The sequence below is a fragment of the Lagopus leucura genome, unplaced genomic scaffold (genome assembly GCF_019238085.1).
Source record: "Lagopus leucura isolate 7727_CA_CO unplaced genomic scaffold, USGS_WTPT01 34741-1_obj-0_obj, whole genome shotgun sequence".
Lineage (NCBI taxonomy): Eukaryota > Metazoa > Chordata > Aves > Galliformes > Phasianidae > Lagopus > Lagopus leucura.
In genome coordinates, this window is record NW_024963324.1 from 1 (window position 1) to 13,425 (window position 13,425).

The 13,425-nt window shown below is 53.9% G+C and overlaps 1 long non-coding RNA gene across 1 annotated transcript; it reads right to left on the reverse strand.

Moving 5' to 3' along the window:
• Window positions 1-6,906: 6,906 nt before the first annotated feature.
• Window positions 6,907-9,367, reverse strand: LOC122191079. The gene is made up of 3 exons (XR_006182300.1): window positions 9,240-9,367; window positions 8,503-9,150; window positions 6,907-7,722 (listed from the first exon to the last, which is right to left on the reverse strand). It is a non-coding gene; the product is annotated as an uncharacterized LOC122191079 (long non-coding RNA).
• Between the last annotated feature and the right edge of the window lie 4,058 nt (window positions 9,368-13,425).

Consider the following 13,425-nt stretch of genomic DNA (forward strand, 5'->3'; position numbering starts at 1 on the left):
TTCATGGGAGATGTGCCAGAATGTCTCTGATGGACTATTTGCTGTGCTTTTCTACCACCAGAAATGCTACTGATACGATAGTAGTTCAGAAAGACTGTGCTGTGGATTTGTCTCCTGGGCTCACGTGAGAAGGATGGCTGTGGAGATGTTGGTCTTGGGGCAGAAGCTGTTAGAAGCTTTTGAGAGTGGCCTCCGTGTGTTAGGAGTGATTGTGATACCACTGCTCGGTCAGTTGGAGCGCGTGAAACAAGTCTGAAGTCTTCTTTTAGTGGAGCAATGGGAAAGGAGTCTCTGGATTTGAGAGCTGACTTTCAGTCTGCGGGCATTTTCCAGGAGCTGGGGCGAGGGGTGAGGCAAGGAAAGTTGCGGTAGGAGGATGAGGTGTGGGAATAGGAACGTCTTCCATTGATAGCAACTCCTGCTGTTAGCTTTTTGACTTGGAATGCGTGCTTTTTTTAATCAAGAACAAACTCTTTGTGCAGCTTGTGAATGAATTCATTCACTCCTGTTACTGTTTGGCGTTCTTCTCTACACGGAGCTGCAATTGAAATGGACACCTCTGGTCTGATTGCCAGCCCCTCCCACGTGCTCAGATCAGCCAAGTTTGCAAGGCCTGGCTCTTGGTGAGTTGTGCCCAAGGTTAGACGGTTGGCTCTTCTCAGCCTTGAGATGTGTTTTCCAGTTGCATGCTGTGCTATTCCTGTTGTGTTGAGCTCTTGAGCTGCAGCCCTAACTGGAATGGTTGAGATCTATGTGAGCTTGGATTGGAAATGCAGTGCCAAGGGCTGCACAAATGTGAGACAGTTGTGAGCGTAAGGAAAGGCATCTGCTGGGTGAAGGCTTTGCTGGGTGAGCGTCACCCTGCTGAACAGCAGGCAGCTGTTGTCCTAGCAGACAGCCACATCCATGGGGATTGGAAGCTTCCTCTGCCTTCCAGCTCTTGGCTGCTGCTCTGAAAGTGCAGGTTCTTGCCCGGAGAGAACCAGCAGCAGAAAGGATCCCATGCGTGTCCTCTGAGCCCTTTCAGACCAACCAGCTGGATTAGCGTGGCTGTGACCTTGGTTTGGAGTTCACCCAGCAGGCTTTGCCCAAAGCAGAATGAGCTGTGGGCACAGCATCCAGCAGTGGAAGTGACCGACAGCTGGAGACAGCAGCAGCCTGAGCGGCGCTCTTGGGGGAAATCCTCACTGTGAACAAAGGCCAAGAAGAAGAGAGCAGCTTGTCCCTGCGTTCACATAGTAAGGTTTTCCTTTTGGATCTGTTACCCCTCAGCGGTGCCTACAGCTGTGTGATGTGCTCTGCAGGAAGTGCCAATGTTTCGCATTCAACCTTGTCTTTCACCTTGTTTTGAAGCTTAGAGGCACCCTTAATTTCTGCAGCCCTGAGCTCTGTGCCACGAGAGCTCTCCAGCTTCTACCCGTGATGTGAGACTGTAATGTGTCTACTCTGTCAGGCTCTTCTTCTCTTTTCTCTTTTAAGGTACCTCTTTTCAGTACCTCTTTTAAGGTAGGAAAATTCCTTTCTGGGCCAGGAGAAAAAGCAATGCAGCAATCTTCCCTGCACTGTTCACTTTGCCTGAGTTGCCAAGTGCTCCTCGTTTTTCTTGTACCCTTCAATTCCAAGTCCATATTTTCCCCAAAGCAAAAGAATTCAGAGGTAACCACCTACAGTTCAGTAAGCGATTTCAGTATTTATTTCTGACTGTGGCAACTACTTCAGTTCAGAAGTCACAATTTACGGTGCCTGCTTTAATTCTGACCAAGGTTGCAGTGGCAGCTGGCTTCCCAAGGCTGCAGTACGTGGTGGTGGCACAGTCGTGGGCTTCTGCATTTGTGCCAATGACACATTTCCTTTGTCTCGCAGGTCAGCTAGCGCTAGAAGTGGACAGCATCCAGTGTGAATGAAGGTCAGTGCAGGAGCAGCTGCTGCTGGGAGGAAGGAAGTGCAGGCTGATGGACACTGACGCATCTCCCGGCACGGCACCAGAGGAGGCAGCAGTGATGCTGGGGGGCGGTTGCAGAAGAACATGAGGAGCTCCTCAGCAGGAAGCCACAGACCCTGCAGAAAGCTGCAGCGGACTCAGAGCACGCGTGGATGCCCAGGAGGAAATGCAGGCCCAGCGTTTGAGCAGCGCCTGGCCATGAAGTGCTGCGGCCCAAGAACAGAGCTGTTCTGCCTTTGCCCAGATGGCTTTCCAAGGTGGACTCGTCTGTCCTCACAAAAACCAGAGGGCTGACTTATCCAAATGCTGCCTGATTGCTTGGGAGCCCAAATCCTTCCGGCCTCCAATCTGGGGGAGCCTGGGGGCAACATCTCCTGGATTTGACCATGCAGTGCCTGAGCGAGAGGATGACCCAGGCTGGTTACACAAGAGTCATCTTAATTTCTCTGTTTTGTTACTTCAGCTAACCCCATTGGGCGGCCCTCATGTTTTCTTACAATTTGGTACCAGCCCTGGTGGCTTTGGGCCAGAGCCCAAAAGGCTTCATGCAGCCCAGGGGCTCACAGCCACAGCCCCAGTTCGAGAGGCTGGCACACGCCCTGGGCCTAAAGATGCTGCCAGAGAAGCCGGGAGTGGCCCTGGGGCCTAAACACACAGCCAGAGAGACTGGCACCGGCCAAGGGACCTGAAGCCACAGCCTGAGCGGCCAGCACTGACCCTGGGTTGAGGCACAGCCAGAGAGGCTGCACTGGCCCTGGGCCTAAACCTGGAGCCACAGCACGAGAAGCCAGCACCAGCTTCGGGCCTGAAGCCACAGCCTGAGAGCCGGCCCTGAAGTGTTAAGCTCCAGCCCGAGAGCCAGCACCAGCCCTGGCCCATAATGCCGCGGTTACTGCCACAGGGGCAGCGCCAGAGCTGGGGCTGACAGCCACACCTACAGCCGGGCGGGCTGGCACCGGCCGTGGAGCCTAAAGCCAGTCCTGAAAGGCCGGCACCAGGCCTAGGCCTGACGCACAGCCCGAGAGGCCGGCACTGGCCTGGGGCCCAAAGCCAGAGGCAGAGGCCGGCACCGGCCCTGGGCACAGCTGTGCCTTCCTGTTGCTTTCTGCTGATTCCTATAGGGCTCCACTGACTGCTCTGAGGCCATGCTTCTCCTTACTGGTTTTCACTTGGCCATGCTGCACGTTTCTGGTCTGTACTGCTGTACACTCCTCCCAGCTCCTACTTGTTCCTCTGGGACCCCGCTGACCACTACGAGGCCATACTGCATTTTTACTGGGCTGCACAAGGGTCGTCTTCACTTCTCTGTTGCTTTACTTCAATTAACTCCCATTCAATTAACCCCCATTCAATTAACTCCATTCACCCCATTGGTCAGTCTCATGTTTCCTAAAACTTGGATCTGGGAGGTGACCACTCCTTTGCCTATGATGCAAGCACAGAGGTGATACAGGCACTTGCTGAGGTCACAGTGGTTGCCGGGCTGGGAGCGTCTGTGCCCCAGCTGGGAGCAGAGCTGGTGCTCTAGTGAGCGTGCTGCACACGGAGACTGAGCTCTGTGCTTTTCGAGAGAGAGATCCTCCTTTAGAGCCCACTGGGAGCAGCACTGCGGCGTGTGCATCAGCTGGGCACCGCTCCGGCTGAGCAGGCTGACCAGGTGAGCTGGGGTTGGTGCTGGGTGGGTGCTGGGAGGTATCAGCAGAAAAGCTGTCGGTGCCCTTCTGAATGGCTGTACCCAGGGGATGCCCAGCAGGTGTTTCAGCAAACCGCGCTGAAGTCATGGCAGAGAGCCAGGTGCTCAGCTGGGGACATGGACGGTCAGCACACCTGTGGGGGAAAAGGGGACCTGGGGGCATTTGCTGACAGAAGCCGTGGCAGTCAGGCACCAGCTGCAGCTAGGGAGGGGCAGGCAGTTCTTGCAGCCAGCTGATTTCCAAGCATTGCCTTCCTCAAGAGACGACATTGCATGGCAGAAGAAAGCTGGAAAAATGCTTCTTCCTCATGATTTTTCCCTTGTTGATGCTTTCTGTAGGTTCCTCTCCAAAAGGAGAACTCAGGAATCCAGGCAGCTGAAGACTGCAGTGCTGCAGGTGATGTCAAGTAAGGAGTCTGGAGTGCAGGAAGGGGCAGTGAGAAGTGAACTATCAGTTGTGTTTGGGCTGTCAAAGTAGCATCTTTCTGTTTTCTGGGGGGACATGGGCTTACTGGACAATACTTGTGCTGCCTGCTGGTGTCTGTGAAATCAACACACGATCTGTTCTTGTAAGGACAAAACCTGTGCATCTGTGGAATGGTGCAGGGCAAGGAGGGAAACTTAAAGCCTCCGCAGGTAAGAAGCTCCTGCGAGCTGTGGTGTGGGCACTGCCTCTAAACAGGGCTGCACGAAGGGCTGTGTGTGATGGAGGGGAGAGGAAGGGACTGCAGTTCTGTGCTGACTGCAGAAGTGGCACAAGGCTGCAGCAGCAGAAAGGCAAATTGACAAAACTGCTGCTGAAGACCAGAAGTTTGTGGTTGGCAGTGCTCAAATCTTCCTCCAAAGAGATGCTCTTCATGTCTTTCTTGTCTCCTTTGTGTCAGAAGCTGATGCCAGTGGCCTTCCTCTGAAGCGCAGCCATGTGGAAAGCCAGGAGTGTGGCACAGCACCCAAGAGAGGTACAGACACACAGCAGGCATCTGGGTTTGGTGCACTGTCTTTCTAGTTAGGCTTTCTGCCTGTTCTTTCCTGGGACTGTTCTCATTGCGTGTTGCTTGGGGTTTTAATCCCTGCGATTGACAGTTACCTCTCCTGTCCTGATTTATAATGGGATCCCAGCCTTCACCCAAGATCCCTTGCTGTGAACGTGGTACAGGAGAGCTGGCATTGACTCTTTGGGATTTTTTCTTGCTTTTCCCAGCAGTGGCGAGCAGCTCGGATGCGCCGGAGGACATCACGGACATCCAGGGTTTGCTCTCTTGGATCAATGGTGAGTTTGGGGCTGCAGAGCTGCAGGTGCGTGTTTGCACAGAGTGGGTGTGAGAAGGCTCTCATCGCCATTTGGGGGATGTTTTTGCATTTTCAGACGTGGCAAGAGCTGCTGAGGTCCCCCACGAGAACCCCAGCAGCCCTGTCCCCGGATGTTTCATCGGTGAGCTCCCTGACAACCTTGGGGACAGCAGAGAGCTCAGCACACAGGCTGCTACCGGGATGCCCACCGACCCCTTCTGGGGGCTTCCTCCATCCCCCGGGCTCCTGCCTGAGCTGCAGTGCGGGCTGTCGGAGCTGCGCCCCATCGTGCCACCAGCGAGCGCCCGGCTCAGCCCACGGCCGACCACCCTGGCTGTCAGCGCACCTCCCTCAGTGCAAACTGCACAGCCCACCGAGGAGGTGCAGCAAAGGCAACCCCAGGAGCTTCAGGCTCACTCGCCCCCGTCGCCAGGCTCTGTCCCCAGCCGGGTGGCAGAAAAGAAGAACAGGGGCAGCACCAAGCAGGGGGCCAAGCGCCCTGCGCCTGCCAGCACCCTGCAGAAAGGGGAGAGTTCCCAGCAGGAGCAGCCCACCAGCAGCGCTCCTGCCAAGAAAAGGAAGCTGCCACCCCGCGGGGAAAGAGCAGAGAGGAAAGGCCGCAAACAGCCGTGCCAAGCAAAGCTGTCTGGGGCCGGTGCAGGAGCCAGCGAGCTGCGCAAGCACCTGCAGCAATGCATCCAGGCTGTGCAACCGCTGGGGCAGAGGGTGACTGCGGTGGGCCCGGTGCACCAGCCACCCTCAGTGCAGCCCCAACCCTCAGCCAGCGCTGGCCCTGCTGCCCTCCAGCCCCAAGACAGCCATGCACACAAGGCAGAACCGACAGCTCCAGGTAACACGGTGCAGGAGGAGGGCGCTGCCAAGGGGGTGCCGCCGAGCTGCCCGTGCCCATCCCCGCAGAGGAGCTTGGCGCTGCAGAGGGACCCACTGCCACCACCACCACCACCACCACCAGCGCTGCACCAGCAGCAGCCTCAGCCCCGGCGCCCCGTGGACTTTGTGCCCTGCGTGGGGCCGCATGCGGGTGGCTGTGTAATACTGCTGGTGATGGAGGAGTCGCTGCCCATCACAGCGGAGCAGCGGCCCGAGCAGGAGCGCATGAAGAAGCTGGCCCAGGAAGAGCGGCAGCGGGCAGCCCAGCAGATGAAGATCGGCCCCGTGCAGTTCCTGGTGCAGCGGGAGATAGACATGGCCATCGCCGACCAGTACGGCTACCCGTAACCCTGCGCTCCTCACCGGCCCGCAGCACCAGGCAGCAGCGGCAGCGTTCCAGGGGCCCTGCCAGCGGCCCCATCCCTCCCCTCCACAACCGAGCCGTCCTCCGAGTCAGCACAGCAGTGGGATGGGATGTTGTCCGGGAGCTCAGCTGTGGTGGGACTGGAATTTTAGGATTACTGTTGTTTCTGTTTCTCGTTGTACTCTAGGATAGGTTATTAAAAGCTTTGCATTCCATTTGCTACGTCCCTCTGCCTGCAGTCATTTGTGCTGTGTCACAGCCCCCCAGCTCCCCACGCCCGCCTCCGGAGCAGGACAGGCACCAAGGATGGCCCACGGTGTCCCTCAGCTGCCACCAGCAGCCCCAGCCCTCCTCTCTCCCTGCAGTCCTTTGTGCAGCTGGATGCAGAGGGCGTTTCACAGAGCTCCCCTGCGCTGCCCAGTGCTGTGAATTGCCGTGGGGATGGGCAGCAGGCAGGGCGGATGGAGGGGAATGGCCCTGGCTCACTACGGCCAGAAGAGACTCCAGCAGGGGCAGCTCCTGTGGAGAGATGAAGCAGGGGCAGCAGGGCCTGCTGTGCAGATAGGCATAAAGATACCTCCCATGCCATGGCTCTTCCACCCCCACCTTGTTTGCAGCACCATTTAGCAATCCCCCCCACTAGTATTTATAATAGTTAGCTCAAAAAATCCAGATTCTTTTTAAATATTGTTTTTAATTAAAAGACAAACCTGCAGCCAGTGCTGTGAATCTTCTTCACTGGACTGGGAGCTCCTCCTAGCAGTGAATTCTCTCTCTGTACCATTGCTTCTGTAGCAGTTAGTGTTTGCCTCCATATCCCTCTGGGGTCTCTGCATGTGTCCCTTTCTGGAATCTTACTCCTCATTGGGAAACACCCTCACACCTTTCCTCTTTGCTTTTGTGTATGGAACACCTGTAATTTGTCCTCCTTTGCATGAACTTTATTACAACCTTTGGGCTGTAATACCCATGACAACAAAAACACAACTTGCGTTTTAAAGTGACGCTGCTGTGTTTCGTACCAATTTCCAGATCAGTGCTCCTTTGGTCTCTGACGTAGGACATAATAACCTATCCTAAGGTAGGGTGAAGGGGAGCGGCATGAAGCTGCGTGCGTTCCCTGCTGCGGGGCCGTGCTGGCGGCGGGGGGTTGGTTTGCTTTTTCTTGGCGGGGGGGCAGGAGCTCTGGGTTAGAGGAGCATCCTGATGGCACGCGTGGGATCAGCAGCTCTGCCACAGGAGGAGGTGAGGCTGCACGCCAAGCTGCAGGAGAGGAAGGGGAGGAGGTCCCGGCCCAGCTCTGGACGGTGCTTTGCGGCACTGGGCAGCTCGATCCTGGCTCAGCAGTGGGATCACACGAGGAGCGGGGGAGGCAGGGAGGGCACTGCCAAACACAGCTGGGGTGTCTCTGTGCAGTTTTGCCTCCCCGGGAGGAACCCAGAGCTCCCCGGTTTGTTTCTGCTCCTGTAGCATTTGTATGCAGTGCGAGCATAAGGTTCTGCTGCCTTCTTCTTCTTCTGGCCTTTGGTATCTTCAGGGGGGCTGCAAGAAAGAAGGGGAAAGAGTTAGAGAGTTTAGATTGGACGTATGGAAGAAGTCTGTTACAATAAGGGTGGCACTGCAGCACAGACACTGAGGGACCCTGGGGATCTCTGGAGCTCTGAGCACTGTGTGTCAGGGCCTGGGGATGGATGCGATGGAGGGCGCCATCCCTGCCCCGTACCAGGGGGACCATTGCCACCTGCAGAGCTTCCCTCATGCTTTGGACATCTGTGCAGAGGAAGAGGGTCTCGAGGTGTCCTAGGGATGTGATCAGCTCTGACATCCTCCAGTGATCAATAAAGCCCTCAGCAGAGCCACGCTCTGTGTCTGCGTCCCCATGCTCAGCAGGGGCTGTTCGCATCTGCTCCTGCCTGGCAGAGGCCACCTCTAAGTGGTGGGAGGGGTCCCCAGCTCCATACCCCGCACTCCATGTGCTGCACCCATGGGCCTCTCCATCCCTTCTGTGCTGCCTGCTCCAAAAAGGACAGCTCCCTGTGCTGCCAAGTAGCCCCAGTACCCTCCCTCTGCTCTCTTCCAGTCCTTCCTTCCAGTTCCTCCCAAACCCTTCACCCTTTCTTCCACCTTCTCTACGGCCTCCTTTTACCCCCTTCTCTTATCGCAGCCAATTGCCCCTCACTTGGATCTGCTTCAGCCCTTCAGTCCCACTTCCCCTCCATCACTACCTACCCAACAAGGAATCCCCAAATCCCCTCCCTCGGGCACCTCAAATCTCCTCTGATGACCGATGACACCCTCTACTGATTAGCAAAGCCCTCTGACCTCAGTGAAGATCTCTGATCATCAGTGGAGCCCTCTGACAGCCAACGAAGCCTTCAGTGACCTCTGACACTCCCTCATGGCAAATTGAGCCCCTGATGATCAGCGGGCTGCTGTATCACATGCAGGAAAGGGAAGTGAAGGGCGAGAAAGAATATTTTGACATCACTTGGTAGACAGCATGGTTTGCTCATCACAGAATAAAGATCTGTTTGGATTTAATCAAGCACCGAATTTGGAGAGAAGTGTGACTGCACCACCCCTGTGTGCGCTGCCCGCTGCCTGGGACCGGCTGCCTGGTTCTAAGCCCTCCTCCAAGAGGCTCAGCTGCTCCTCAGCGATGCCGACCCGCTCCTCGTGGAGCTGCTGCTGGCCGGGCACTCGGACTCCGCTTGGCTGGGCTGCACTGCAAAGACACTGGGTCACAATCCAGGCTGGGGACTGCAATGGCTGCTGGGCTCAGGTCAGCATCTTCAGCAGAGCCAGGAGAAACGAGGGCGGGAGGGTGGATGAGCTCCTTATCCCCATCACTGTTGTGCTGTGGAAGGCAGCCATCAGACCTGCAGCGATTCGTGCTTCCTGAGAGCTCGGCACTGAAGGAAGCACTCAGTGCACCACCACTGGGCCTGGGTCGAAACCACTTAGATTCACCTAGGAATGAGCAGATACACGGGGTGAGTGTCAAGTGTGCAAGCAGGCCACGCCACTGGGCTGATGACCAGAAGCTCGGTAGCACTTACAGTCCTGTGTCTGACTGCATTCCGTATCTCCAACCACGTCCTTGCCCCAGATCGGGGGAGTGGATAGTCCATTCCTGGGTGGCCCACTGTGCCATGCAAAGAGTGAGCCCCCGGCACACAGCCCAACTATCTGTGCAGATGTTCAGGATACCATCACCGGCTCTCTTGCTCATAACCATCCACACGGCTCGCAGTTCTGCCCATTGGCTGCTCTGACCATCCCCCTCGTCGAACCAGATCGTCTCGCTGGAAGGATGGTACGCTACTGCTCTCCACTTGCTCGGGTTGCCCTTGCTGGACCCATCTGTGCACCAGGCATCTTCAGGGATCGGAGATTTTCCCTCCTGAATGGGACTCTGCTCTGGTGGAGCGACCAGTGTTTCTTTTGGTGCATCACTCCCTGAAGCTTGGGAGACAAAAGTCAGTTGAAAGACTAGAACAACACAGAGCAGGAGGGGGAAGTGCAAGTGCTCGCCCAGAGACAGAAAAAAGGTTTATTCAAGTATTACAGTATGACAATCATGCACTGCAAATACCCCAGTGAAGTGAAAATCTGCAGTCAGTCCAGGAAGCCTGAGGTTTCAGCATTCACAACAGAAGCCAGCTAACAGAAGCACTGTGGGAGCTGTATCTGCCTGTGCCCCTTCTCTCATGAAGCCCAACAGGAAACATTTGTGCTCAGCTGCTACTTTAAAACACCACAGTCACTGTTCCAACAGCCCTCCTGCTACCTCTTCCGTCAGAGCTGTGCCTGCAGACCCCAGACAAGGCCGGGGTGCTCTGCTTTATCCAGAATAACAAAAACATGCAACGGCAGGAAGAGAAGAAGTTTGCACCTGCAACGCCCTGCCTATTTCTCTCTTCTGCTATTTGGTGCACTGCCAATACATGACCAGCCCCACCACTCCAATTTTTCTTTCTGAATTAGCAATAAGGCAAGTAAGTGGGAAGCAAAGGCATCTGGCAGCGATGCCAGTCAGCTCCTGCAAAAAGCAGCTCACCTCATACTTGGGGCCAAGTGAGAATGAGGAACATCCCGACCTGTTCCTGATCACAGTGCAAATGTGAGCCCTTTTCAGACTGGAACCCTTTGGGCATTCCCTCTTTAAAAACAACAGCAACAACAGCATCACTGGAAGCTCACTGAAGTCCACCGACCAAATCACCAGAACAGAAACAATGGGAGATGGCAGAGGTCTCAAGTAGCTGCAAAAGGAGCGTTAGGGCTTCAGGGCTGTTGGTTAGTTTGGTTTGTCATAGCAGTTAAGAAAGCAGGGAAGTGAGAGAGTTTTGTATTAACAGAGTTCAAAACAGACCTCAGAGCTCTGATTCCGGCTGGGAGCTCTGTGCACCGTACCCAGCACCAGCCATCTGTCTGTGCCTTGCAGCACTTTGCTCCAGCAGGCAGGCCGTGCACTTACTGCATTTTCTCTGCTATCTCAGACAACACACAACAGCATCATTTTAATCCCAACTCCATCCCGGATGCAACCCCTGGGAGTCCAACTCCTCATATTGTGCAGAGCAGGCAGTGCCCTGGATGATGCCACAGAGATCATCACTGTGACAAACCGACAGTAAATAAAGCAACCGCTGCGTTTAGAGTTACCAACACTAAAGACAGAGGTGCTCACCACACTCAAATTCCAGACTGGTTTTGGGCATGCGTTCCCATCTTTGTCTTTCCCCATGGTGAGTTTAACTTTCACCTCACTACTTACAGCTGTGAGGGCAAATTTATGCCACCTAGTTTTACACATCCAACAGTCAGCTAGCCAAGACCCAGCTAGCACTGTCTAGGCTCCCTGTGAAGTTAATCCCAATAAATATGCATCTCCAGAAGGCAAATAACTGCAGAGCAGTGGCTCCAGAGAGCAACTCCTACCAGGAGCTCTGCAAAACACTCTGATCCCAGATCTAACCTATTGCTGCAGTGTCAGAGATGAGTCTGCACTCATATGTTCCCTTCCCAAATCGCACTGCACAGCTGTTTCTCTCCTGCCTTCATGCAGTGAAGTCACCTCTCCAAAGCCTCAGGCCTTCACGCTCGAGCTTCCTCAAGCTGCCACCTTGGGATTCTGTCCATCTTGGGTTCTACTGGTGAAACAGCAACAGTGGCAACTACAGGAGACGTGACAGGATTTAAAGTTTAGAAAATAACTACAAAGAAAACCACAACACAACAGTCAGGTAACGGTGACCTCATTTCCTAAACTGTCTTTATGCCAACCACAACTTTAGGGTTTCAGAGACCTTGGTGCATTATCAGCTTGCTCTAAAAATGCCTTATCTGCAAACCAGAAATGAGCATCTCGCAGCTTTCAGACAAGCACCATCCAAAACAAAATGGAAGAATGCCACAAACTTGCATCCCCCCGAGTAAAAAGCCAGAAACGTTATTATTCATACCAAACTCTTATACACAAAAGCTCCTATGTCTTTTAAAATATCTTAGCTCTTAGTCCATCACAACAACAACGCCTCACACAAATGGGCCCATGCTCAGACTCCTACAATACAGACTTAATCTTCAGTGCATTGTGCTAGAAAAGCATTCATTTCACTGTCACTTTGAATCAGGTCACGAGAAGAGTGGTAACACTACAGCCAGAATGCTGAAAATCAACTGTGGAGAGGAAGTTTTGGAAACAACACGCCATAAGAATGACATGCTGTGAAAATGCAGAAAACTGCTTGCTTGAGGCTGCGCTGCTGGACTGAGGCAGAAGAGGCCACACTGAGCAAAGCCTCTGGAATTCCCCGAGGACGGCACTGCAGCTGTGAGAAGGAACTTGGGAATGTTGTACACTCAGAGCTAAGCAGCACTCGAGGGATTCTGCACCAGACAACAGTTCAGGCGCAGGGCCTTGGAAGAAGATCTGAAGTGAAGCCTGTATAACAGAGTTAAGAGCCAGAGCCAAAGGGCACCGAAAATGAAAACACTGCAGGGCAGTGTGAAATGAGAGGAGCAGCAATCCAGAGACCACTTCAAATCTCTTAAAAATATACAGAGGGACTCATTTAATTACACACTGGACACAGCCAAGAGCAGTTTTGGTTTGCTCTTCTCTTCCCTGTTTCAGCTCGTTACATTTGCACATCATGTTACTGTTACAAAACAACAACAAAACCTACCCAAAAAATGCAACTAAGCTGAACAAGGACTGCATCAGTGAAGGAACAGAGCCATGGCAGCTGTGTGCTGCACCAGCCCACCCTGCACAGTCACGGTGTCAGCACTCAGCCACAACCCACCGTGCTGCTCAGCGGAGGGCTTCAGCCCTACGTTACGCTGCTCACAAGAAGGGGGGTTCTACTGAAAGCCAGGGAAGCAGCAGATGTGCAGGGAGGAAAAGCTCCTCCGTCCTTAACTATGGCTCACGACCAGATACGGGACTGAGAAATTGCACTGTGATACCCCAGAATCAGCAAGAAGCAAAGCACGTGGTCATTCTTACAGGAGGTCCAGAAATGAAAGAGCAGCGTAAAAAGAAAAACAGAGGTGAACAGATTTGCTTCAGTGCTTGCTCAACTCAGGCAAACCTAATTTGGAGAAGAAAATCGAAGTTTTTAACTGAGCTTGGAGGGACTTACGAAACAGCAGGTCAGCCTGGATCCAGCTGAGCTCCTGGATCAGCTGTTTTCTGTTGGCCCAGTCTCCTGTGGAAAGCCAAGAGCAGAAATCCAGCTCCAAGTGCTCAGAAAGAATAAACGACAGAGAGCCCAGGCCACCTGAATTGGTTTTTTTTCCAGGAAAGATGTGAAGAACAAGTTGTTCCAAAAACTGTCCTCAGTTTTCCTTGTTCCACTACCAAGACGACAAAAAGCATCAGCTTCTCTCATGTGCGCTGAGTTCAGTACCTCAAATGCTGTGGACCACTGGCATCGTTTGACAGAAAACATATTCTTAACACAGAACATTTCTTTCCTCCAGCCAAGCATGAGCAAAGCCTCTCGCCTCCCTCACAATCCTCTTCCTGAATTGCAGCCCTGAGCTCCCTACCATGCTGCTGCACTTTGCCAGGTGATCATTATTCAGCAGAACTGCCATGGGAACAGAGGAAGACACTTCTCATCACTTCCCAGCTTCTAAGCACACATGTTTTAAGTCAACTGTTTTGCTTTTCTCCAGCTTTACTTCAAGCCTCAGGCACAGACGTCCCTGGATCCGCCTGGTCTTACTAAC